The sequence below is a fragment of the Aquarana catesbeiana genome, linkage group LG01, assembly GCF_042186555.1.
Source record: "Aquarana catesbeiana isolate 2022-GZ linkage group LG01, ASM4218655v1, whole genome shotgun sequence".
Classification (NCBI taxonomy): Eukaryota; Metazoa; Chordata; class Amphibia; order Anura; family Ranidae; genus Aquarana; species Aquarana catesbeiana.
Window position 1 is genome coordinate 318,745,676 of NC_133324.1, and position 27,948 is coordinate 318,773,623.

The 27,948-nt window shown below is 42.1% G+C and overlaps 1 protein-coding gene across 2 annotated transcripts in view; it reads left to right on the forward strand.

Moving 5' to 3' along the window:
- Window positions 1-27,948, forward strand: part of CORO1C (coronin 1C) — a gene marked incomplete in the record, with an annotated part of 141,778 nt that overhangs the window by 24,340 nt on the left and 89,490 nt on the right. The window contains 1 exon segment of one of the 2 annotated variants that reach the window (XM_073630095.1): window positions 19,047-19,320. 2 annotated transcript variants of the gene reach the window in all.

A 27,948-nucleotide genomic window follows, 5' to 3' on the forward strand; every position in this document is an offset into this window, starting at 1 on the left:
CAGTGAGACTGCATTCATGGGCACAGTGAGGCTGCAATGGTGGGCACAGTGATGCTGCATTGCTGGGCACGGCGAGGCTGTATTGATGGGCACGACGAGGCTGCATTGATGGGCACGGTGAGGCTGCATTGATGGGCACGGCAAGACTGCATTGATGGTAATGGCGAAGCTGCATTGATGGGCACGGCGAGGCTGCATTGATGGGCACAGTGAGGCTGCATTTGATGGGCAAGGAAGGGAATAATGACGTTATGATGTTGGGCTGGTATAATAATGCTATGGGGCTGGTACAATATTTTTTCCAGGGCTGGTTTTTATTCCCAGTTCCTGCCGCTGAAAAACATCTCCACAGCATGATGCTGCCACCCCCATGCTATGCTGTAGGGATGGTATTGGCCAGGTGATGAACGGTGCCTGGTTTCCTCCAGACGTAATGCTTGCCATCCAGGCCAAAGAGTTCAATCTTTCTTTCATCAGACTAGAGAATTTTGTTTCTCATGGTCAGAGTCCTTCAGGTGCCTTTTGGCAAACTCCAGGCGGGCTTTCATGTTGTCATGTGCCTTTTACTGAGGAGTGGCTTTTGTCTGGCCACTCTACCATACAGGCCTGATGGAGTACTGCAGAGATGATTGTTCTTCTGGAATGTTCTCCTCTCTCCACAGAGAAACGCTGGAGCTCTGTCAGAGTGACCATCGGGTTCTTGGGCACCTCCCTGACTAAGGCCCCTCTCCCCCAATCGCTCAGTTTAGCCGGGCGGCCCGCTCTAGGAAGAGTCCTGGTGGTTCCAAACCTCTTCCATTTACAGATGATGGAGGCCACTGTGCTCATTGGGACCTTCAATGTTGCAGACATTTTTCTGTACCCTTCCCTAAATCTGTGCCTCAATACAATCATGTCTCGGAGGTCTACAGACAATTTCTTGGACTTCATGACTTGGTTTGTGCTCTGAATGCACTGTTAACTGTGGGACCTTATATAGCTGCTTCAATACAGGGCACTTTCACCCTCTTCCTGCCCAGGCCAATTTTCAGGTTTCAGTGCTGTTGCATTTTGAATGACAATTGCGCAGTCATGCAATACTGTACCCAAACTAAATTTTTATCATTTTGTTCCCACAAATAGAGCTTTCTTTTGGTGGTATTTGATCACCACTGGGTTTTTTTAGTTTCTGTTATAAAAACTTTGTAAATAAGTATGTTTTCTCCTTTACTGGTGAGCACTGCTGAGGCTGCACTGACGGGCATTGATGAGGTGGGACTGATGGGCACTGATGATGCGGCACTGATAAGCAGCACTGATGGGCACTAATAGATAGCACTGATAGGCAGCACTGATTAGAAGGCACTGCAGGCATCACGGATAAGCATTGATCGGCATCCCTGGTGGGTTCTAGTGGGCATCCCTGGTGGACACCCATGATGAATCTGCACTGATGATCAATGCGCTGATTATCAGTGCAGACCCCTCCCCTGTCAGGAGAGCAGCGGATTGGCTCTCCTCTACTCAAGCCTTGTCAGCGTGAGTAGAGGAAAGCCGATGAATGCCACTTCCCGGTTACCATATGATGAGCTGTGATTGGACACAGCTCATCATGTGGTAAAGAGCCTACATTATAGGCTATTTACAGGGATCGGAGATGCGGTGTGTCACGCTGACACACCACACCACCGACTGCCGTGCTGTGTGCCCCCGGCTTATCCTACGGGACGTAATATGATGCCCAGTCAGGATAATACAACCACTTTCCGGCCTTCATTCTGCTATATGGCGAGTGGGAAGTGGATAGACAGGTGTGTGCTTTTTCAAATCATGTCCAATCAACTGAATTTACCACATGTGGACTCCAATCAAGTTGTAGAAACATCTCAAGGATGACCAGTGGAAACAGGATGCATCCGGATGAGTGTCATGGTCAAGACTGTGAATACTTATGTACATGGGATTTTTTCATTCTTTATTTTGAATACATTTACAAAGATTTCAAACAAACATCATCACGTTGTCATTATGGGGTATTGTTTGTAGAATTTTGAGGAAAATAATGAATTTAATCCATTTTGGAATAAGACTGTAACAAAATGTGGAAAAAGTGAATTGCTGTTAATACTTTCCGGATGCACTGTAGTATTACCAGTAGTCTTTTTTTCTGTACAATACAGTGTATAGTTTTCCCCATGGGTCCATTTTTTTTAAAATTAGGTAATCCTTTATTAAGCAAGTTCAAGTGCACACAATAATATGGTAACAAACATGTAGATAAACGTGGCACGGGTTTGAGCTTTAAACATTTTTTGGAGTTTTTGTTTTTTAAGCGAATAAACACCCAACCATATGCTAAAACTCTGCAAGTTACACACTGTGAAAATGTGGGAATAACCATCATCCATTATTCATCATCCAGGATTGTAATACCAAATTTAGGCTTAAGATATCTAGCTCTTAACACTGTTGCCTTCCAGCACCATGTATCAAAGCTAAGCACCACTGGATACAAAAGTAATTATATCTGTAGAAGTCTATGGGGAATTAGCTGAGGGGGAGCAAGTCCTGGAGTATCTAACCAGTTTTGCCAGATGGACATAAATGTCTTTGGGCTGTTGTGATGCCGATAATTTTTCACGTATCAAGGTGGAGTTCATCTGCTTAATCCATTGCTGTTTAGCGGGGGTATGTTGTGATAACCAAAAATGAGCTATCTGTTTACAGGCAGCGTAAAGAAGCCTTGCTATTGCGATATGACTTGGGGCTGTAAAGAGTTCCTCATCTACAGAGCCCAAAAGGCATACCACCGGGTCTTAAGGAATATTGGTAGTAAATGCCGATGCTATTGTATCTATAATATCTTTCCAATATCTGTTGTGTAAAAATGATCCCTTTGCATTATTTCAAATGTTGTACTCATCATTTCATTTCTAAACCAATTTGCAAAATTCAAGATGTTAGTAGTTCCAAATAAGCGAGGAATTTTCTTGCTGGCTTGGAGTGCCTTTATTGGATACATGTCCATCTTCCCATAAATCACATACTGTAGGTCTCTAAGGGCCCTTAACTTAACTGTATTATGGGGCATGTTTAGATGCTATTTTTGTACAGTGATTCCATGTCACACGGGCATTATAGTTAAGGGCCTGGTAGGTCAGTTTTATTAGAAGAGAAAAAACAAAAAAACATAAAACAAAATGCCATCCAGGATTCCCACACAGGGGTTTCAACTTCATTCAGCAAACACAAATGAAAAACATATTGAGCCACCTGGCTCTCTGGTCAGTAGTACCTCTGCTTGGGTTTGTCTCCTAGACCACTTGCTATTCAAGCTCTCTCTCAGCCTTGCTGTTCAGGCCCACATGGCCTCTTGACAGGGTTTTCCCAGTATTTCCAGCATGCACCCACCAGAGACTTACGGATACTCTCCAGCCCCCCTGGACTCACTGGTCTCTGGTCTCTGCAGCTTTCTCAGTCCCCAGACCCTCCCTTGGTCTCCCAGACTCTCGGAACTGGCCGGACCTTTCCAGTCCTTGGGCCCAGAATCCCCCTCATACGGGCTGCAGTCTCCACAATAACAATTTCCTATCAAGTAAAAATTAGAAATGTGCAGTTTGTTTCCTTCTGAAATCAAAATTCGGATGAATTTTTTGATATTTGGAAATTCGGATGTATCCGAATTTCCAAATCACAATAGAAACAAATTTAAATGAATCCAAAATTAATTATAAGGAAACAAAATTGTCTGAATTCGAACTGAATGCAAATCGAGTTCGAAATGTAAACATATTGCTGACTATTACTGATTTCCTTCAAAAACTGTATGCAATTGTACCTAAAAGAATTAATGCTGTTTTGAATCCAAAGGGTATTCAAATATTGATTTTCTTTAGAGTATTCTTCTGTTTGGTCACTCTGCATTTTGTTAAATAGATAAAAATAAGCAAGTGAAATATATATTTTTGAAAGCATTCTTACTTTACAGTATTTCTTCAGACCTGCCTAAAACTTTTGCACAGCATCGTACATAGAAACAGCAAAAGTCAGATATTTATCTTATAACATAGAACACTTCACATATTCTGAATCAACCTTATTAATACAAATCCCCCATACTGTGTTGATGGAGGAATTGAGCGATTGTCTTTCCTGCAACCCGTGGTTGGAGAAAAGAAAACCGCGCCATCTATGGCTGGATTAAATCTTTAATAGAAAGGATTGAAACAGAAAAAAAATTGAAGGGACCTAGGTTATAAAAAGGTGTATATGTTGATCTGGACACAAATGATGCTAAAATTATTCATTCACAAAAAATATTGAGAGTTTGATTTTTGACACGTTAATCTTTTAATAAGGTTTATTCAGAATATATGAAGTGTTCTAAGTTATAAAATAAATTCCCTCCCGGGAAGCTATTATGTTCTCCTGTTGGGTGGGGGGGGGTACAGGGTGCCACCCCTACTGGGAGAACTCACAGTGGATATTGCTAGCAACTATAGCCACTGGCAATAATCACATGAAAAATCTGCCATGCTTGCTGTACCCAAGTCGATCGATGGCAGGGTTGCCAACTTTCAGTAAATTTATGAACAGTTTGTAAAATCTGACATTTTAATCTGCAGTGTGCATGGTCGTAATGTACATTCACAGGCAGATGTAAAAACTATTTTACAAACTGTTAGTAAATGTACTGAAAATTTGCAACCCTGATTGATGGATTGACTTTGTTTGAATTGTGGCTGGTCCATGCTGATCCGGCCACGATTCAAACCATCTATGTCCGGCTTTACTGTAAGTACAAATAGAGAACAGTACAGCCATAGAATTTTTATGGCAAATGTAGGTAGAACTTGCAACTCAGGCAAGACACAGTTTAGGAATAGTAAACAACAGAACCTAGTTCCTGCTCCATACTGCTCCGTAGTTAGGTGGGGGCTAGATAGGCTTCTCTGAAGAGATGTTTTCAGGGATCGTCTAAAAGCGGACAAAGTAGGAGAAAGTCGGACAGATTGGGGTAGAGTATTCCCAAGGATTGGAGAGACTCTAGAGAAGTCCTGAAGGCGAGCTGTATAACATGCTTTAACCACTTCAGCCCCGGAAGGATTTACCCCCTTAATGACCAGGCCATTTTTTTGCCATACGACTACGCCGCTTTAACTGACGATCGTGCAACGCTGTGCCCAAACACAATTGTTTTCCTTTTTTCCCACAAATAGAGCTTTCTTTTGGTGGTATTTGATCACCTCTGCAATTTTTGTTTTTTGCAAACAAAAAAAGACTGACAATTTTGAAGAAAAAAAAACTGTTTTTTACTTTCTGTTATAATACATATCCCAAAAAAAATATAAAAAAACAAACGTATTCATCAGTTTAGGCCAATACGTATTCTGCTACAAATTTTTGGTAAAAAAAATTGCAATAAGCATATATTGATTGGTTTGCGCAAAAGTTATAGCGTCTACAAAATAGGGGATTGATTTAGTTTAATTACATTTTTGTTTAATGTTTTTACTAGTATTGTTTTTACTAGTAATTTTTTTTTTAAGTTTTTACTAGTAATCAGCGATTTTTTTAGCAGGACTGTGACTTTGCAATGGACAAATCTGACCCTAAGTGACACTTTTTGGTGACCAGCTACACCAATACAGCGATCAGTGCTATAAAAATGCACTGATCACTGTATAAATGGCACTGGCAGGGAAGGGGTTAACTAGGGGGCAATCAAGGGGTTACGTTTCCCTAGGGAGGTGTTTCTAACTGTCAGGGGGACGGAATGACTGGGAGTAGAGCGAGATCGCTGTTCCTGATCACTAGGAACAGTTGATTTCTCTCTCCTCCCCTGTCAGAATGGGGATCCGCCTTTTTTACAAAGGCAGATCCCCGTTCTGCCCTCTTTCCCACGATCGTGGTCCGCCGAACCCGTGGACGGGCTCCCGCAGCGCACGCGCGCAGTACCACGTGCACAGACCGACGTACAGGTACGCCGGTTTGAGCAGCCGAGCCGCCTTGCCGCAGTATATATGCAGAAGGTGGTCGGCAAGTGGTTAGGGGAACTGGATCTGTTTTTTTTTGTTTTTTGTTTTTTAAATTTATTTAGGTTAACAAACACTTTAACTTCTCTTATTTGCTTTTTTTGGTCTGTTTAATGCTGAACTCTGGCATTGTTAACTCAATATTTCTAGGTGTACCAGAAAAGGCTGTATTACCAAACTCTGTGCTCCAGATGCCTTCAGTGCTGTTCTCTTCTTCTCACTGGGCTGTGGGCAGTCCCTCAGCCTCATCACATCCAATTCAGGGCTAATACCCTGTATAGTATGTAGAGAAGGTGAGCATGTGACCATGGCTGAGAGTGCCTTAGAGAGATTGCATGTCTCGTCTGCAGTAAAAAGCCTTTTCATGTTTATTATTTTTTTTTTATTACTTTAGTTGCACTTTAATGCATTTAAGGCATTATGACTTTTCTATCTAGTGGCTGCTGTGATTGGCTTTCACAAAGGTCACATGATTGGAAACCTGAGTTGCTGGCTCCCAATCAGAAGCCGTGACCAACAGCAGTTAGTGACAGCTCGGTGAGTGTGCTGGCAGCACGCAGAGACCCGTAGCAGTGTTAATTTCATCATCAAAAATATTTTCGTCAGCTGCATGTTTTCAGTGCTGAGAACGAAACGAAAATAAAATTAGAATGAAGTCAATTGATGAAAACTATGATGAAAATCAATTCCAATTTTCATTCAGTCGACTAAAATCGAAAAGGTTTTGTAAATTCGAATGCATTATTTAAGCATTTATCTAGAATGGCCAAACTCATTACATACTCCTGGAGTAAAAGTCTAATAACGTTATTATTTATGGTATTAAGGTTTGAACATGCACTATAGACACAGATTCCGCCATTTTGATCTAAAACGTCTTTATAAATAAAACCTACTTTCTTAACCATTTGCCGACCAGCCGCCATCGTTATACGGCAGCAGGTCGGCTTTCCTGCACAAATCGCCATAGCTGTACGGTGGCTCGCGCACGCGGTACCCTGCGGGAGCGTCCCCTCGGGTCGGGCGAACTCGATGTCCGCCTAGTATGGAGGTAAACAAGGCGGATCCCCATTCTGACAGGAGACATGACAGACATCTGCTGTTTCCAGTGATTGGGAACAGTGATCTCTATCATGTCCCTGACAGCCCATCCCCCCTACAGTTAGAATATGCTGAGGGAATATATTTAACCCCTTGATCGCCCCCTAGTGTTAACCCTTTCCTGCCAGTGTCATTTTTACATTGATCAGTGCATTTTTATAGCACTGATCAAAGGAATAATGTCACTGGTCCCCAAAAAGTGTCATTTGGGGCCAGATTTGTCTGCCGCAATGTCGCAGTCCCACTAAAAATTGCAGATCGCCACCATTACTAGTAAAAAACAATAAAAGTTCCTAAATCTATCCCATAGTTTGTAGACGCAATACGTTTTGCACAAACCAATCAATATATGCCTATTGCAATTTTTTTTTACCAAAGAATATATGTCTGCCTAAACTGATGAATAAATTTGTTTTTTTATACATTTTTTTTGGATATGTATTATAGCAAAAAGTAAAAAAAAAAATGTTTTTTTTTGTCAACATTGTCACTCTTTGTTTATAGCGCAAAAAAAAAAAACGCAGAGGTGATCAAATACCACCAAAAGAAAGCTCTATATGTGGTAGATGCGGGAGCTATGATGCTCTCTGCTTGCCCTCCCCTTCCCCTCTCCTCCCGCCCTTTTGGGCGGGGTGACTTGGGGAATTGGGCGGGTTCCCTCAGTGCATCGGCGCCACGTACCCTGTCTCCCGAGTGACGTCATTTCTAGGCGTCATGGCGGTGTTTTTCCATCCTAGCCAACATAGCTGGGGTATGTAGGCGTTGGTTACGGCGGTGATCATCTTCATTTGCACTAGGTTTCACTGTCACCATGGTCTTATCTGAGTATCTATCTTCAATTTACCCTATCTGACCACCAATATTCATGGATATTATTTCTATTTAACATAGATCCGTTAAATATTTTTACTTTTGTTCATCGTCTTTTGTTCATCGCCATGAAGACTGTGTTCTGGGGACCCTGTGTATGCCCTACTGGTGCGTGGCCCTCCCTCAGCTCCCGGGAGAGACTAATCCTTTTGGCCCTGTTTCCATACTCACCACATACTAATGTACTTTATCACATGTAAGTACCCAGGATTGGCAACTTTGCCTGTTCCTGTTACTCTCATTGTCATAGTAGACTAACTATGCCCTATTTTTTCTAGATATCTTTGAGCATCCGCCCCTGAGGAAGTGTTTTATACACAAAACTCATCGGACATCCAGGATACAGTCATATGCCTGCTAATAGGAATCAATCTAGATTCACTATCTACAACTAATTATGTTTATACTATTTCCATTACCTTTTACAATATTGCAATATGTCGCCCAGATGACGCGTGTGTATACATATATATATATATATATATATATATATATATATATATATATCAAATGTACTCATCAATTCATTCCATATCTTATGCTGCAAAGCCAATATGTAATCATGTATTCTTGATGTCCATGCTATGTATGCATGTGTGTAAACTGTATATATGTAATTACTCTTTTACTCGTCTTTGCATTATTTGTTATGTATTCATACATCCATCTATGCTAATGATTTTTTTTTCATAATCTAACCTCCGCTAGTCAATATCCTCATCTAAAGTCCCAAACTCCCTTTTCTTATGTACCTGAACCAGGGATGGCGGCACATTATTATGTGCCTCATTTAAAGTCCCAAATCCCCCCCCCCCCCCCCATATTTTCTTTGTGATAAAAAAAAGTCAATTTTGTTTGGGTACAGTGTTGCACGACCGCGCAATTGTCAGTTAAAGCGATGCAGTGCCGTATCACAAAAAAATGGCCTGGTCATTAAGGGGGTAAATCCTTCCGGGGCTGAAGTAGTTAAACAAAAATATTGCTTTTTGACAAACAGAAGTGCAACTTTAAAATATAAAAAACAAACTGTAAACTCTATTGGCTGTATTGCTAGACTGCAAGCGGGAATGGGGAAGTAAATGGAAGTGAGGTAGTGCACAAGACAGAGTGCATTATACTTTGGGGATGGGCAGGTGACCTGCAAGTGGGGATGGGGAAGTAAATGGAAGTGAGGGAGTGCATAGAGCAAAGAACTGGACAGTCTGGGGAGGGTGTTATTTTACACAGTGCTAAGCACTGCTACCTTGCTGGGAGGGAAAACACTCACCACGTCACGTTAAAATAGAAACAAATCTGACAAAGGAGTTCCTTTCCTGTGGTTTGCAGAGAATTCCCAGGCAGCTGGCAGACAGAGGGAGCCTGCGTCTCTCAGCCAATACTGCTTGCCAATAGAGTCAAGGGGCTGAGGCTTTAACAGACAGGCGGAGCTCAGAGAAAAGTGGAAGTTCAGGTGGGTACTGGAGATTTTAGTTGAATAAATACGACTAAATTTAAAACAATGCAGATGACTAAAATACAACTAAAACTAAAATGGCATTTTAGTCAAGAGACTATTGCCGCGTACACATGATCGGACATTCCGACAACAAAATTCTGGATTTATTTCCGACGGATGTTGGCTCAAACTTGTCTTGCATACACACGGTCGCAGAAATGTTGCCGGAAATTCCAAACGTCGAGAACGCAGTGACGTACAACACATACGACGAGCCGAGAAAAATGAAGTTCAATAGCCAGTGCGGCTCTTCTGCTTGATTCCGAGCATGCGTGGAATTTTGTGCGTCGGAATTGTGTACACACGATCGGAATTTACGACAATGGATTTTGACAACCAACTCTCAAATTTTTGTTGTCGGAAATTCCGTCAAAAAATGTCCGATGGAGCCTACGTTGTCGGAATTTCCGACAACAAGCTCACATCGAACATTTGTTGTCGGAAATTCCGACCGTGTGTTCGCGGCATATGACTAAAACTAAATCGAAATTTGACATCAAAAAGTGACGCATTTTTGCAGTGGCTTGGGGTTAAAGCATACTTTTCCTGGTGCTTTGTTACATGGTCTGTAAGATTAACATACTATTGGAAGGATTATGTTTTATCTGTTTGATAAGTGCAAACAAAAATACTTTATGATTCTGTCGAAAATTCAGAGCTGTCCTGAGCACATTTCCTGTATTATCTTAAAGAGCCTTCCTAGTTCTTATTTTGGGCTGCAGAATGATTAGCCTTGTTAAAGCGGAAGTAAACCCATCCATAAAACAGTTTAATTTCTGGCACCTGCCGGAAATGTAACACTCCCATTGGTTGTGTTCTCAACCAAACTGTCAAACCATCCAATAGCTGGTGTCTAAACTGATCACATGTGCAGCATCATGGCAGTTGTAGAATAAACAGAGGCAAAGATGGTAGATTCCTTGGCTGAAACCGATAGAGGGGGTTACTTACACTTTAAGATGTGAGAGTGGGAGTGGTTGAAAAGTTTTGTAAAGAACAACTCATGAAATAACATACACCTACCTGCCTACTTAAAGAGTTCTCCAGCATGTAAATTGAGGTGAGCATTCCTAGCTCAGCCTACATTGCTGACACGGTCCCTGTGTACAAAGATGACTGACTCCTGCACATGCGCAAGAGAGACGTTATCAAATGCCAGCCAATGAGGATGGCCAAAGACTGGCAAACAGAAGAAGATGCCAGCACTGGTGAGGGACGTGGACGATTAAAGGAAAGGTAAGTTTAGCTCCACTTTAAAGCGGATTTTCCCTTTTCCTCTTCTACACATTTGAAACTACAACTATTACTGCAATAATAATTGCCAAATAAACACATCTAATTATAATCACATTTCCTATTTATTTCTTTTTTTGCCACATGCTGTTCCTCTTCTCATCCTCCTACTGCCCCGTGCTGTCATTTTGATTCATAGATCTCATCGTGGCCAGCCTTTTATTTCATAGGTAAACTGTATGTAGAAATCTGTGTAGAAAAATAAAATAAAATGAATGGGCTTTTTTTTTCTCCAAGATTTTGAGGTTGATTTACTAAAGGCAGATAGACTGTGCACTTTGCAAGTGCAGTTGCTCCAGAGCTAAGTAATTGATGTGAAGCTTCACTTTGCAAAGAATACTCAATCATATGCAAGAAAAAAAACCCAGCATTTTTGCTTGCACACAATTGGATGATGGAAGTCAGCATAGCTTCCTCCCATTTACGAAGCAAAATGCGCAGCCTTCCTTCCCAGCTGAGAGGCCCCGGCCATGTCACCAGTGCCTCAACCAACCAGGGGAAGCAGGATTACATTACATGTAAACTACAGAAAATAATATTTATTTCACACCTTCAAAAAAATAAAAACCCAGTTATGATTAACCACGTCAATGCTGGGCACTTTTACACACACATCAAGCTTTCTTTTGGTGGTATTTAATCACCATTAGGGTTTTTATTTTTTGCTAAATAAATGAAAAATAATGCCAGGACAGTACAAATACCCCCAAATAACCCCTTTTTGGAAGGTAATTTTTTGTCACAATTTTTTGGAAAACAAAGAAATTTTTTTTAACAAATAGTTTTCTTTTGTTTGTTTTTTTTTTCACATACTATCACCGGTGCAGTACACTGTCATCACATAACTGGTGTGGTGGTGATCAGGGACACTGGTGACAGTGTGTAAAAAAATAAAATAAAAATGATTTTTGTTTAATTTTTTTAGATTTTTTAATGATTTTTTTCAGGGACACTGGTGACAGTATGTACATAAATAAAATAATATTTTTTTCCCATTTTTTTAGATTTTTGTTTAACACGCTGTGACCAGAGCAATAAAGTGTTACTATAGTAACACTGTACTACTCTGGGGAAGTAATCAGCATTTTTTTTTTTTTTTACACATTATGATTGCTTATACCGGTGAATTTCACTAGAACAGTATAAGCACCCATATTTACTGATTCATTCAGTGTTTACTATTGTGGTTAGCTGTGATTGGCCACAGCTAATTACATGGTACAGATGGGTTGTGATTGCCCCTGTCTGTACCATGTGATCACTGTGACCAATCACAACTAGCAATGCAGTTGTACGTAATGAATGGCATAAATCTAAACCATTCATCGTTTACAATCGTCACGTGAACTGCTGTGATTAAATCACAAAATGAGTTGTGGCTTAAACGTTTGCACCACATCCCTATGAGAGTAAAAGAACAATGTGGTAAGAAAGTGAGACTTTATACAGTGGGGACGGAAAGTATTCAGACCCCACTTACATTTTTCACTCTTTGTTATATTGCAGCCATTTGCTAAAATCATTTAAGTTAATTTTTTTCCCTCATTAATGTACACACAGCACCCCATATTGACAGAAAAACACAGAATTGTTGACATTTTTGCAGATTTATTAAAAAAGAAAAACTAAAATACCACATGGTCCTAAGTATTCAGACCCTTTGCTGTGACACTCATATATTTAACTCAGGTGCTGTCCATTTCTTCTGATCATTCTTGAGATGGTTCTACACCTTCATTTGAGTCCAGCTGTGTTTGATTATACTGATTGGACTTGATTAGGAAAGCCACACACCTGTCTATATAAGACCTTACAGCTCACAGTGCATGTCAGAGCAAATGAGAATCATGAGGTCAAAGGAACTGCCTGAAGAGCTCAGAGACAGAATTGTGGCAAGGCACAGATCTGGCCAAGGTTACAAAAAAATTTCTGCTGCACTTAAGGTTCCTAAGAGCACAGTGGCCTCCATAATCCTTAAATGGAAGACATTTGGGATGACCAGAACCCTTCCTAGAGCTGGATGGTGAGAAATAAGATTCTCTGGTCTGATGAGACCAAGATAGACAATAGGTTGGGTGGGAGGTGGTTACATTCCACCAAAAGAAAGCTCTATTTGTGTGGAAAAAAATTATAAACTTTTCATATGGGTATTGCATTACCGCGCAATTGTCATTCAAAGTGTGACAGTGCTGAAAGCTGGAAATTGGCCTGGACAGGAAGGGGGTGAAAGTACCTGGGAATTGAAGTGGTCAACAAAATGTTTTGTTCTCAGCATGCAGAGATGTCAGCACCAAGGATATTTGTGTTGGGGGGGGGGGATAATCCACTAATGCAATGCACATTAACCACTTCAGCCCAGGAAGATTTTACCCCTTTTTCTGACCAGAGCACTTTTTGTGATTCGGCACTGCGTCGCTTGAACTGACAATTGCGCGGTCGCTTTTTATTTTTTGCGCTATAAACAAAAAAGAACGACAATTTTGAAAAAAACGCATTATTTTTTACTTTTTGCTATAATAAATATCCCCCAAAAATATATAAAAAAACATTTTTTTTCCTCAGTTTAGGCCGATATGTATTCTTCTTTATATTTTTGGTAAAAAAAAAAAAAAAAATCGCAATAAACGTATATTGATTGGTTTGCGCAAAAGTAATAGCGTCTACAACATAAGGGATAGTTTTATGGCATTTTTATTTTTCATTTTTTCTTATTAGTAATGGCGGCGATCTGCAATTTTTATCGGGACTGTGACGACATGGCGGACACTTTTTTGGGACCGTTGTCATTTATACAGCGATCAGTGCTATAAAAATGCATTGATTGGGCGGCACAGCAGTGTAGTGGGTAGCACTCTGACCTGGCAGTAAAAAGGGGGCGCTGGTTTGAATCCCAACCACAACACTACCTGCCTGGAGTTTGCATGTTCTCCCTGTGCCTGTTTGGGTTTCCTCCGGGTACTCCGGTTTCCTCCCACACTCCAAAGACATGCTGGTAGGTTAATTGGATCCTGTCTAAATTGGCACTAGTATATGAATGTGAGTTAGGGACCTTAGATTGTAAGCTCCTTGAGGGTAGGCACTGATGTGAATGTACAATGTATATGTAAAGCTCTGCGTAAATTGACAGCGCTATATAAGTATCTTAAATAATAACTAGAAAATGCATCTCCTGTGGAAAATGCGTGGGAATGCTGAATAGCTGAATTGCTAAAACGGCCCCCATCAAAACTGCCCCCATCATACTGCCATCAAAACTGCCCCATCAGAATTGCCCCATCAAAATTGTCCCCATCAAAACTGCCCCATCATATTGCCACCATCAAAACTGCCCCATCAGAATTGCCCCATCAAAACTGCCCCATCATATTGCCACCATCAGAATTGCCCCATCATATTGCCACCATCAAAACTGCCCCATCATATTGCCACCATCAAAACTGCCCCATCAGAATTGCCACCATCAAAACTGCCCCATCAGAATTGCCCCATCAAAACTGCCCCATCATATTGCCCCCATCAGAATTGCCCCCATCAAAACTGCCCAATCAGAATTGCCCCATCAAAACTACCCCATCATATTGCCACCATCAAAACTGCCCCATCAAAACACGCCCATCAGAATTGCCCTATCAAAACTGCCCCATCATATTGCCACCATCAAAACTGCCCCATCAGAATTGCCCCATCAAAACTGCCCCATCATATTGCCACCATCAAATCTGCCCCATCAGAATTGCCCCATCAAAACTGCCCCATCATATTGCCACCATCAAAACTGCCCCTCAGAATTTCCCCATCAAAACTGCCCCATCTTATTGCCACCATCAAAACTGCCCCATCAGAATTGTCCCATCAAAACTGCCCCATCAGAATTGCCCCATCAAAACTGCTCCATTAAAATTGTCCCCATCAAAACTGCCCCATCATATTGCCACCATCAAAACTGCCCCATCAGAATTGCCCCATCAAAACTGCCCCATCAGAATTGCCCTATCAAAACTGCCCCATCATACTGCCACCATCAGAACTGCCCCATCAAAACTGCCCCATCAGAACTGCCCCATCATATTCCTCTATTATAAATCAGTATATGGTGTGTCTGTCCCCTCCCCCGGGCTCTGTAATCAGAGCTGAGATGCTCCAGCCACCTCCCCCCTTGTGTATAACAGAAGCTTTGGTAACCATGGCAACAAAACCAACACAGTACACTCTGTTTAATGGCTAAAATTTCCTGAAATGACCACTAAACAAACAGCTTTTTCACAAAAACTGTAAAAGATATCAAACTAAAAAGATATAGCCAGATAGCTGAGTATTTTGAGAACATTTTAAAGTTTATTTGGTTTCTGTAGGTGAAAGTATGAAGGAGCTGAAACTTTTGGGAGCGGAAGAAGATTTTAAGGATTTGAAGCATGCTCCCAGCTACTTCAATGTTAAAAAAAGTGTTAAAAAGCTTAATATTTTAAAAAGTATAAATAGTAGAAAAAAAGTTGAAAAAGTCCCATCATCAGCTGAAAGAGACGAACATTTTAATAGTTGAATGGTTTTAATAGCTGAAAGTATGCAGAAGTTACGCAGAGCCAAAAAACGTACGGAATAAAATTAAAATTAAAAATAAATAAAATCGAATAACAATAGTGGGACTGCTAAAGCATTCCCACTAACTAGAAAATGCATTTCCTGGGGAAAATGCGTGGGAATGCTGAATAGCTAAATTGCTAAAACAGCCACCATCAAAACTGCCCCATCATACTGCCATCAAAACTGCCCCATCAGAATTGCCCCATCAAAATTGTCCCATTAAAACTGCCCCATCATATTGCCACCATCAAAACTGCCCCATCAGAATTGCTCCATCAAAATTGTCCCATCATATTGCCACGATCAGAATTGCCCCATCAAAACTGCCCCTTCATATTGCCACCATCAAAACTGCCCCATCAGAATTGCCCCATCATATTACCACCATCAAAACTGCCCCATCATATTGCCACCATCAAAACTGCCCCATCATATTCCCATCAAAACTGCCCCATTAGAATTGCCCCATCAAAATTGTCCCCATCAAAACTGCCCCATCATATTGCCACCATCAAAACTGCCCCATCAGAATTGCCCCATCAAAACTGCCCCATCATATTGCCCCCATCAAAACTGCCCCCATCAAAACTGCCCCATCAGAATTGCCCCATGAAAACTGCCCCATCAAAACTGCCCCATCAGAATTGTCCCATCAAAACTGCCCCATCATATTGCCACCATCAAAACTGCCCCATCATAATTGCCCCATCAAAACTGCCCCATCATATTTCTCTATTATAAATCAGTACATGGTGTGTCTGTCCCCACCCCGGGGCTCTGTAATCAGAGCTGAGATGCTCCAGCCACCTCCCCCCCCTGTGTATAACAGAAGCTTTGGTAACCATGGCAACAAAAGCAACACAGTACACTCTGATTAATGGCTAAAACTTCCTGAAATGACCTCTAAACAAAAAGCTTTTTCACAAAAACTGTAAAAGATATCAAACTGAAAAGATATAGCGAGATAGCTGAATATTTTGTGAACATTTTAAAGTTTGTTTGGCATCTGTAGGTGAAAGTATGAAGGAGCTGAAACTTTTGGGAGCGGAAGAAGATTTTAAGGATCTGAAGCATGCTCCCATTGACTTCAATGTTAAAAAAAAAAGTGATAAAAAGCTTAATATTTTAAAAAGTATAAATGGTAGAAAAAAAGTTGAAAAAGTCCCATCATCAGCTGAAAGAGATGAACATTTTAATAGTTAAATGGTTTTAATAGCTGAAAGTATGCAGAAGTTACGCAGAGCCAAAAAACGTACGGAATAAAATTAATATAATTAAAAATAAATAAAATCGAATAACAATAGTGGGACTCCTAAAGCATTCCCACTAATTAAAAATAAATAAAATCGAATAACAATAGTGGGACTGCTAAAGCAGTCCCACTAATGAAATCGAATAACAATAGTGGGACTGCTAAACCAGTCCCACTAACTAGAAAATGCATTTCCTGGGGAAAATGCGTGGGAATGCGGAATAGCTGAATTGCTAAAACGGCCGCCATCAAAACTGCCCCATCATACTGCCATCAGAATTGCCCCATCAAAATTGTCCCCATCAAAACTGCCCCATCATATTGCCACCATCAAAACTGCCCCATCATATTGCCCCATCAAAACTGCCCCATCATATTGCCACCATCAAAACTGCCCCATCAGAATTGCCCCATCAAAACTGCCCCATCATATTGCCACCATCAAAACTGCCCCATCAGAATTGCCCCATCAAAACGGCCCCATCATATTGCCACCATCAAAACTGCCCCATCAGAATTGCCCCATCAAAACTGCCCCATCATATTGCCACCATCAAAACTGCCCCATCATATTCCTCTATTATAAATCAGTACATGTTGTGTCTGTCCCCTCCCCCGGGCTCTGTAATCAGAGCTGAGATGCTCCAGCCACCTCCCCCCTGTGTATAACAGAAGCTTTGGTAACCATGGCAACAAAAGCAACACAGTACACTCTGATTAATGGCTAAAATTTCCTGAAATTTCCGTTTCTAAACAAAAAGCTTTTTCACAAAAACTGTAAAAGATATCAAACTGAAAAGATATAGCCAGATAGCTGAATATTTTGTGAACATTTTAAAGTTTGTTTGGCGTCTGTAGGTGAAAGTATGAAGGAGCTGAAACTTTTGGGAGCGGAAGAAGATTTTAAAGATCTGAAGCATGCTCCCATTGACTTCAATGTTAAAAAAAAAAAGTGATAAAAAGCTTAATATTTTAAAAAGTATAAATGGTAGAAAAAAAGTTGAAAAAGTCCCATCATCAGCTGAAAGAGATGAACATTTTAATAGTTGAATGGTTTTAATAGCTAAAAGTATGCAGAAGTTACGCAGAGCCAAAAAACGTACAGAAAAATAAAGAAATAAAAATAAATAAAATCGATTAACAATAGTGGGACTGCTAAAGCATTCCCACTAATGAATAAAAATAAATAAAATCGAATAACAATTGTGGGACTGCTAAAGCAGTCCCACTAATAATATTAATTACTGTGTTAATGGCAGTGAAGGGGTTAAGTGTGTTCTAGGGAGTGATTCTAACTGTGGGGGATGGGCTTCAAGTCACATGACAGCGATCACCACTGCCGATGACAGGGAGCGGTGATCTCTGTCATGTTTACATAGGCATCTTCCTGTCCTCCGTGACACGATCGCCAGGAAATCGCGTGCGCCTGCTATCCCCGGCTCTTAAAGGGGACGTACAGGTACGCCCACAGCTGCCATTGTGCTGACCTAAATCGGCATGCATCGGTTGGCAAGTGGTTGTAAAGGCTGAAGGTTTGTATTACCTTCATGCATGTAAAAAACGTATGCATGTAGTGTGAAGCTCCCCACTAATACGTACCTAAGCACGATCTTGATCCAGCGATGTGCACGAGACTGGTGGCTCTCTGTAACCTGACTAGCTGAGATATGGCAGCAGGAGCCATTGGCTCCCGTTACTGTCAATCCCAGCAAGCGCCTGCCGGTAATGAGCATTCCCAGCACAGCTGTGTCAGCTAATTGGTATGCAAATATGTGGCCGCTTGGCACCAAGGTCCACCCACCGAAAGGCCGCATATTTGCGTACTGTCGGCGCCTAGGGGTTAATGTCTGGATATTAACACATGATGGAATGGACAGGTGATACATGAAAGCCGCCATTGCTGATCACCTCCTGAATAAAAAAAAAAAGAGTTCAGAACCTTGGCACCCCTATGGAGTGGGGCCCCTGGCATGTAGGACCCCTGACATTTAGGGCCCCTGGCATGTAGGACCCCTGACATTTAGGGCCCCTGGCATGTAGGGCCCCAGGCAGCCACCTGTCCTGTCTTGTCCTTTTTCTAATATGACCCTGTATTTGCTGTTCCCTCTTCATATATGACGGTTTAAAGAGAACACACACCTCTGCTTGTTAATAATGTGAACTGGGCAGGATATGCCACAAACAACGTGTCTTTTCCAGAGCCATTGCCAGCTTTCTCTGTTTATTCTACCGCCCCCTGTCGGATACAGAACACCCACCATCGGAAATCCTAGAAAAACAAGCAATACATATTGCTAAAGCTATGCAGCAGTCAGCCAGCGTCACGTGAGGAGCCCAGTCACTGAGTCAGAGCCTGAAGACATGGGGACTATATCGCGTTCCCTCCCTAGTGAGCGCATCACAGCGCGGACTTAGCCGGCAAATTAGGTCCGGCTGTGGGGAGCGCCTGTGCCTAGGTTGTCGGTTCTCCATTGGAGGGCCGACCTGTCCATCAGAAGGGGCGGGGTGCGTGCTGCGCTTCCGGTTGCGAGGCAGAGTCGGTGCGGTTGCAAGAGGGAGGAGGAACAGCGCTTGTACGGGGAGAGGCGAGATTGAGAGAGAGAGTGAGCCCTCTACAACCCGGACACACAGGCCGACCAGCTCCCCCCCAATACACATACCCCAGTACCAGAGAAGCCTCGCAAGAGGAGACTACAGAGGAACCATTGAGCCAGGTGAGGGCACCGCCAGTCCCGGGAATGGTGCCTCATGTCATATTTTCCCAGTGAAGTCATGTGGAGAGCTGTGAGGATGGAGCGGAGGGGGCGGTGTGCAGAGGGGGGACCATTGGGGTGACTGCAGGGGAATAGCATAGTGCCCGCCGCTCCACATCACCAATACGACTCCAGCCATCCCATTCATGTGCCTCACATCTGTACAGTGAGATCATAGTCCGCACTAGGAGACGGGCTCCATCCGGGGACAATGGCTTTTCCATTGGAACTGGGGGACAACAATCCCGGGCTACACTCATTGGGGAAAGTGACTCCAATCACTGCGGTGTGTGCAATGGCCATACATCCCTGTACACTTATATCAATGGGGGGGGGGGGGTTCTGATTAAAAAAAAAAAAAAAATATGTATCTCAAAATATATATCAAATGTGTGCATGTATATCCTGACTATACAGTGACATAAATGGAGATATATAATTATGTTTTTTTTTTCATGTTTGTACTTGTGTGTCTTCTGAATATACAGTGATGTATTTGTAATCTGTACACCTCCACTGCTATAAAAGGGGAGTTGTTGGCTATGTGCTTGCTGTGTGTTCCTCCCGTCTGCCCCTTCTGTGTGTACGCCTTTTAGATGCAATGTCCTAATTTTCCTTCTTTCTGTTCCTCTGCTTGCCTCTTGTGTCCTACATGGATCCTTTTGAAGGAGGAGCCTTGGTATGTAACATGGTTGCGTGAATATTATTTTGGCATAAATTATTCATTTAATCCCTTCTGTTCTTGCCTTGTGTACACTGAAAGGTGCCTGGGGTGGGGGTACAGCCGGCATCATTAAAGAGCGTACAGATTGCGAGCATGGCTGTTAATACTGTGGGTTCTGCCATGGTATATGCATACCGCTCGCTCTTGGCTGTGGCTCTGATGCTCCCTTCCATGTGATCGCAGTAGAATGATAAAGATGAAAAATAATTGTGTGCACACTTGAGGGTGTCATAGAGGCGAGGGCGTGCTTGAGGGTGTTGCAGAGGCGAGGGCATGTTTGAGGGGGTCATAGATGGAGGGATGCAATTGAGGGTGTCACAGAGGCATGGGCACGCTTGGGGGGGGGGGGGGGTCATGGATGGAGGGATGCAATTGAGGGTGTCGCAGAGGCGAGGGCGCGTTTGGGGAGTCATGGATGGAAGGCTGCAATTGAGGGTGTCACAGAGGCATGGGCACGCTTGGGGGGTTCATGGATGGAGGGATGCAATTGAGGGTGTCACAGAGGCGAGGGCGCGCTTGGGGAGTCATGGATGGAGGGATGCAATTGAGGGTGTCGCAGAAGCATGGGAGCGCATGAGGGTACATAAAGGAATGCATTCAAGGGTGTCACAAAGGCAAGGGCACGCTTGAGGGGGGGTCATTGATGCAGGGATGCAATTTTAGGGTGTCGCAGAGGCGAGGGGGTCATTGATGGAGGAATGCATTCAAGGGTGTCACAGAGGCGAGGGCACGCTTAGAGGTCATGGATGGAAGGATGCAATTGAGGGTGTTACAGAAGCGTGGGAGCGCATGAGGGTACTTCAATGCATTCAAGGGTGTCACAGAGGCGAGGGCGCGCTTGAGGGGGTCATTGATGGAGGAATGCTTTTGAGGGTGGCTTGGATGAAGGGATGCGTTTGTGTGTCACGGAGGTGAGGGCGCACTTGGGGGTGTTGCGGGAGCATCCTGGGGGGGGCATGGATGAAGGGATGCATTTGTGTGTTGCAGAGGTGAGGGTTCATGGATGGAGGGCGCACTTGAGGGTGCTGCAGAGAACAGTTTTGGCTGCTGTGGATCATTTGAGTCAGATGTGTGGTTGGAATGCTGAGGAAGTGCATACCTGGAGGACTCTGTGTTTGAGTGTATGTTAACACTAACATCACGTCAGGATGTAATGCATTACAAGTCTTGCCAGGGACTGTGTTCAATCCTTGTTCCCTACCCTCTGCAGAGGCAGGGAAGGGTGTGTTTTATGAATTCTTGGTATGTTAACTCTGTGTGCTCTACTGATTGGCTGGGTGTGGGTGGGACCATTGATTACATTAACCCTGTACTGTTCCCCCTTGTTAACCTTCAGGTATGTGAGCCAAGAGTAATCAGATCTGCATTTGATAAGTAGTTGCAGGCAGATAAGCAGTAAGCACCATTTGCAAATTCCTCAGTTTTTTTTTTTTCTTTTTTCTTTTTTTTCTTCAAGAACCTCGCTTAAAAGGAAAATTTGACTACTACTAGTTAGATGGCTATTGAATATTTAGAGATTGAAAAAGCAGTATTAAACCCAGCAAAAGTAGCAGTGTTGAGACAAACCATTTAAAGTAATTGTAAAGGCACAGTTTAAAAAAAAAAAAAAACATGTTATATTTACCTGGTTTTCCACAGAGCAGCCCTGATCCTCCTCTTCTCGGGGGTTCCGCTTGCCGAGTGCCCCCATAAAAAAAGTCAGTTGCAATGGGGGCACTGGTTTGTGCTTGCTCCTGAGCTGGCTCTGTGTCCATAAGTTACACAGAGCTTGGCTCTGCTCCCTCCTTGCTGGCTGTGATTGATAGCAGCATGAGCCAATGGTGAGAGAGATGAGAACCTCTGTTTTTGTGCATATCATTGTATCGACATATAGGGACCAGGTATGTATTTAGGAGAGGCTGCTGGGAGAGCTGCTTGCAGAAGATTTTTATCTGAAAGTGGTTGTAAAGGCAGAAGTTGTTGTGTGTGTGTGTTTTTTTTTTTTTTTTTTTTTTTTTAAATCTTAATGCATTCTGTGCATTAAGATAAAAAGCCTTTTGTGTGCAGCAGCCCCCCTAATACTTACCTGAGCCCATCTCGATCCAGCGATGTTGCACGAGAGACTCGCCTCCCCTCATTGGCTGAGACAGCAGCGAAGCACCATTTGGCTGTCAGTGAGCCAATGAGGAGACAGAGGGGGCCGGGTCGTGGCTCCATGTCTTTATGGACACGGGGAGCTGCAGCTTGGCTCGGTTGCCTCATAGCAAGCTGCTTGCTTTGTTGGCACTTAACAGGAGGGAGGGGCCAAGAGTGATAATGAAGGACCCGAATAGAGGAGAGTCTGGGCTGCTCTGTGCAAAACCATTGCACAGAGCAGGTAAGTATGACATGTTTGTTACTAAAGTTTTTTTGTTAAAAATAATTATCACTTTGTACAGAATGCAAAAGGGAAAAACTGCTGTTGTAACTGTTTAAAATGTTTTAGCTAGAATTCAACTTAAAGAATAAGTTAACTTTTCTTTAAAAAAAATAATAAATGCACATTTCTTGCAAGGGTTTTTTTTTTTTTTTTTGGTAGCCTGTAAAACCTTGCACTCGCTATCAGATCACGGGTGTAATGCAGGGCTATTGCAGACTGTGAGTGGATCTGTCTGCTCATACGAGCAGGCAGTTGCACAATGACAGGAAGACTCCATTAACTGCCAAGAGTACTCACTAGCGCCCTGGTAGTTCATTGAGAACTACAAGCTGTCAGCCGCAAAGGCTGTTGGTACTTGAAGTTCATTCGTTCACAGATCTCTGTGAATGAATGACACCGCTGTGTGGGCGGAGCCCTTCATGGCTGTGTTCTTTTCAGATTGTGACAACGGGTGCATGGAGACGATCCCTGGCTCTCTGTCACAATGGGGGAGGGTTCAACAAGAGGCTGCAGGAGTGGGAACATGTTACATGTTCCTGAAGGTGAAATTATCCTTTAAAGTAAAACTATAGGCAAAACTTTTATTTCAAATAGGGTAAGGGTACTTTTTCTGCAGACAACCCAAAATTTTGAATATTCTTTCTATATCAATGATTACGGTGAGCAGGACAAATGGAGAGGGTGAAACTCCCTAATAGGGCTGAAACAACTAATCGATTGATAACTAATCTGTTATGAAAATAGTTGTCAACTATTTTCATAATCAATCGGCCAGCCGATTAGTTGGCCTGCATACAGAATGCATTATATGTTTGTTTTAAAAAAAAATACTTTAAAGACTCTGTGCAGGGAAGATCAGCATCTGAACCCAGAGAAGGTGGTGGCTGATACACTGGAGGCATTACAATTACATATTTAAGTAAAGTTTTACCAGTATTTGTGCATTATATTTAAATGATCATATACATGAAAAAAAGTCTATATATATATATATATATATATATATATATATATATATATATATATATATATATATATATATATATATATATATCTATCTATCCACACACACACTATCCTTGCAAAAGTATTCACCCCCTTGGCTTTTTACCTATTTCTTTACATTACAGCCTTTTGTTCAATATTTTTTTAATCTGAATTATATGTGATGGATCAGATCACAATAGTCTAAGTTGGTGAAGAAAAATGTATACATAACTATTTTTCAGAAATAAAAATCTGATAATTGGAATGTGGTATGCGTGTATTCACCCCCTATGTTATAAAGCCCATAAAAAGCTCTGGTACAACGAATTGCCTTCAGAAGTCACATAATTAGTGAATGATGTCCACCTGTGTGCAATCTAAGTGTCACATGATCTGTCATTACATATACACACACCTTTTTGAAAGGCCCCAGAGAGGCAGCACAGAGACCTAAAGTAACCCTGGAGGAGCTGCAGAGTTCCACAACAGAGACTGGAGTATCTGTACATAGGATGACAATAAGCCATACGCTCCATAGAGTTGGGCTTTATGGCAGAGTGGCCAGAAGAAAGACATTACTTTCAGCAAAAAACAAAATGGCATGTTTTGGGTTTGCGAAAAGGCATGTGGGAGACTCCCAAAATGTATGGAGGAAAGTGCTCTGGTCTGATGAGACTAAAATTGAACTTTTTGGCCATCAAAGAAAACGCTATGTCTGGCGCAAACCCAACCCAACCCAACACATCACATCACCCAAAGAACACCATCCCCACAGTGAAACGTGGTGGCAGCATCATGCTGTGGGGATGTTTTTCAGCAGTCGGGACTGGGAAACTGGTCACGGTTGAGGGAAAGATGGAAGGTGCTAAATACAGGGATATTCTTGAGTAAAACCTGTACCACTCTGTGTGATTTGAGGCTAGGATGGAGGTTCTCCTTCCAGCAGGACAATGACCCCAAACACACTGCTAAAGCAACATTTGAGTGGTTTAAGGAGAAACATGTAAATGTGTTGGAATGGCCCTGACCTCAATCCAATAGAAAATCTATGGTCAGACTTAGATTGCTGTTCACAAATGCAAACCATCCAACTTGAGCTGGAGCAGTTTTTCAAAGAGGAGGAAAAAATCCCAGTGGTAAGGTTTAGCAAGCTAATAGAGACTTATCCAAAGGGTTTTGGAGCTGTGATAACTGCAAAAGGTGGCTCTACAAAGTATTGATTTTTGAGGGGTGAATTGTTATTATACAGGATTTATATAGCGCCAACAGTTTATGTAGTGCTTTACAACTTGAGGGTAGACAGTACAAATACAATACACTTTAATACAGTAGGAATCAGAGGGCCCTGCTCATTAGAGCTTACAATCTAAGAGGGAAGGTCAAGAGATACAAGAGGTAATAACTGTGGGTGATGTGCTGATTGAGAAGATAAATGTACAGTTGTTAGGTGGGGGCCAGATAGGCTTCTCTGAAGAGATGAGTTTTCAGAGATCGTCTGAAAGTGGATAAAGTAGGAGAAAATCGGACGGATTGGGGTAGAGCATTCCAGAGGATGGGAGAGGCTCTGGAGAAGTTCTGAAGGCGAGCATGGGATGAGGTGACAAGGGAGTTTGAGAGCAGGAGGTCTTGGGAGGAGCGAAGAGAACGATTAGGTTGGTATTTTGTGACTAGGTTAGAGATGTAGCTGGGGGCCAGGTTGTGGATGGCTTTGTAAGTTATAGTTAGTATCTTGAATTTAATTCGGTGACTGAGTGGCAGCCAATGGAGGGATTGGCAGAGGGGTGTAGCAGACGCTGAGCGGTTTGAGGTGGATGAGCCTGGCAGCAGCATTCATGATGGACTGAAGTGGGGATAGCCTATTTAGAGGTAAACCAATGAGGAGGGAGTTGCAGTAGTGGAGGTGGGAGATGACCAGGGAGTGGATTAGAAGCTTTGTGGTGACATTGGTTAGAAAGGGGCGTATCTTGGAGATGTTGAGGAGATTGAGGCGGAAAGTTTTGGATAGTTATAGAATGTGGGGTTGAAAGGTTAGTTCAGAGTCCAGGATTACACCTAGGACCTTGGCGTGGGGAGATGGGTTGATAGTTGAGCCGTTGATATTGACAGAGAAATCAGGGGAAGTGGCACCTGAGGGAGGAAATAATCATGAGCCTGGTTTTTTCGATAGGTTGAGTTTGAGGAAGTGATGTGACATCCAGGCTGATATGTCTGCTAGTAAGTTGGTAATGCGTGAGGAGACAGATGGAGAGAGCTGGGGGGTGGAGAGATAGATTTGGGTGTCATCAGTGTAGAGAGATTTAAAGCTGTGGGAGGCAATCAACTGACCCAAGGAGGTGGTGTAGATTGAGAAAAGGACAGGTCCAAGAACAGAACTTTGGGGGACCCCAATGGAGAAAGGAAGAGGAGGAAGTAGAGTTGTAAGTGACACTGAAGGAGCGGTGGAATAAGTAGGATGAGAACCAGCGAAGAGTACAGTCACGGAGACCAAAGGAGTGGAGTTTTTTTTTTTTTTTTTTGAGGAGGTCATGGTCCACTATGTCAAAGGCAGCAGAGAGATCCAGGAGAAGTAGTACAGAATAGTGTTCACTGGTTTTAGCCATTAGTAGGTCATTTGAGAGTTTAAGGAGAGCAGTTTCCGTGGAGTGTTGAGGGCGTAAACCAGACTGAAGGGGATCAAGAAGTTTATTCATGGTCAGATGGTCGCTTAGTTGGTTGTAGACCAGTCTTTCAAGAAGTTTGGAGAAGGAGAGTAAGGAGATGGGACGTAAGTTGTTAAGATTGGTGGGGTCCAGTGAGGGCTTTGGTGTTATGCGCATTGACTTTTTCTGTTATTTTGTCCTATTTGTTTGCTTCACAATAAAAAAACAAAAAACAAAAAAAAACACCAATCTTCAAAGTTGTGGGGATGTTCTGAAAAATTAAATGATGCAAATCCTCAAACAATCCATGTTAATTCCAGATTGTGAAGTAACAAAACAGGAAACATGCCGGGGGGGGGGGGGGGGGGATACTTTTGCAAGGCACTGTATATTAGTAATATATATTACTTTCACAATATAAATGAACCCCTTATAGTAGCGATTATCTGCTCTCTCCACTGCCCTACTGACACCATCCTACACTCCACACCTGCACATTATACATACCCACCTACATACACCCCCGTACACTCTGCACTATACATTCCTTATTTAACATTACTGCATTCTGCACTATATAAGTCATCTCAGATGGGGGGGGGGTTTGGAGCGCCACCTCCCTGAAATTACCTTTTGCAGGTTGGGATGTCTGCAAATAAGTGTGCTGCTGCTACTAAACGTCTTAGGCCTGGTTCACACCTATGCGTCTTGGTGCTTTTTACAGAAAGACACTACAGTTAATTTAACATGGTTTCCTATAGGACACGTTCACATCTATGCTTTTTTCAGCTGCTGCATATTTGGAAAAGGGTTATAGACTTTTTCAAAGAATAACGGTGCATTTTTGGTTCAATTAATCTGCCCAACAACAAATTGGCCAAGAAAAGCATAAAAACGCAAAAAGCTTTGTATAAACGGATCAAAAGCAAACTGCATAGGTGTGAAGCGAGCCTTATACTGGCCATACATGTATCGATTTTTGGTTGAGAATATTCATTTGAAAAATCTTTGTACATTTTTTTTTTTTTTTTTTTTTTTTTGAAGGAAGACATTGTTTTTATATGGCCAGTATATAATATATTACAGTTCTGTCTGAAAATTGGCAATTTTTTTTTCTTTAAATAAAAAATGTGATCTCTGAGACTGATATTTACCAGATTCAACCTCTGAGAATAACAGACAGAAGAGAGATGCTGTATATACTATTGGAATGGATTCGATATTTTGCTCCCTAACCATATAGTTGGTTATTTATATTTACCACTGCATAGAGATATTTAAGAATAAATTACCTTTTTAAAAAAAAAAAAAAAAAAATCAGTAGTTTACACACAAATTGTACACCACACTTTTTTTTTTTTTTTTTTTAAGGTTATTTTCCGATTAATCAAAGCAATCGGCCAACTAATCGATTATGAAAATTGTTAGTTGCAGCTCTACTCCCTAATGGGGGCACATGCAGCAATAAAAAATCTAATCTGCATTCTGCTTCCTCTCCACTCAATACTAAAAAAAAAAAAAAAAAAGTTTTGCATTTAGTTACACTTTAAATTTGTTAGACAGTTCCATATAAATCTGCTAATGCAGTTTAAGCTGGCCATTTGTCCAGTCTAGCCAAATTTCCTCATTGTGTGGTCTCCCACGTTCAACAGTATACCGTTTTTAATCAACTTCTTTCAAAGGGACATAAGTTTGCAAATTTTTAACGGTCAGTGGCTGCAGCCAATACTAACAAAGTATGGCCAGCTTAAAGGATAAGTTCACCTATTGGAACATGTTGCATGTTCCAACTGTATTTAGGGTGGTGGCTCCTGTCTCCTCTCGTTCCTCCCCTCCCTTTT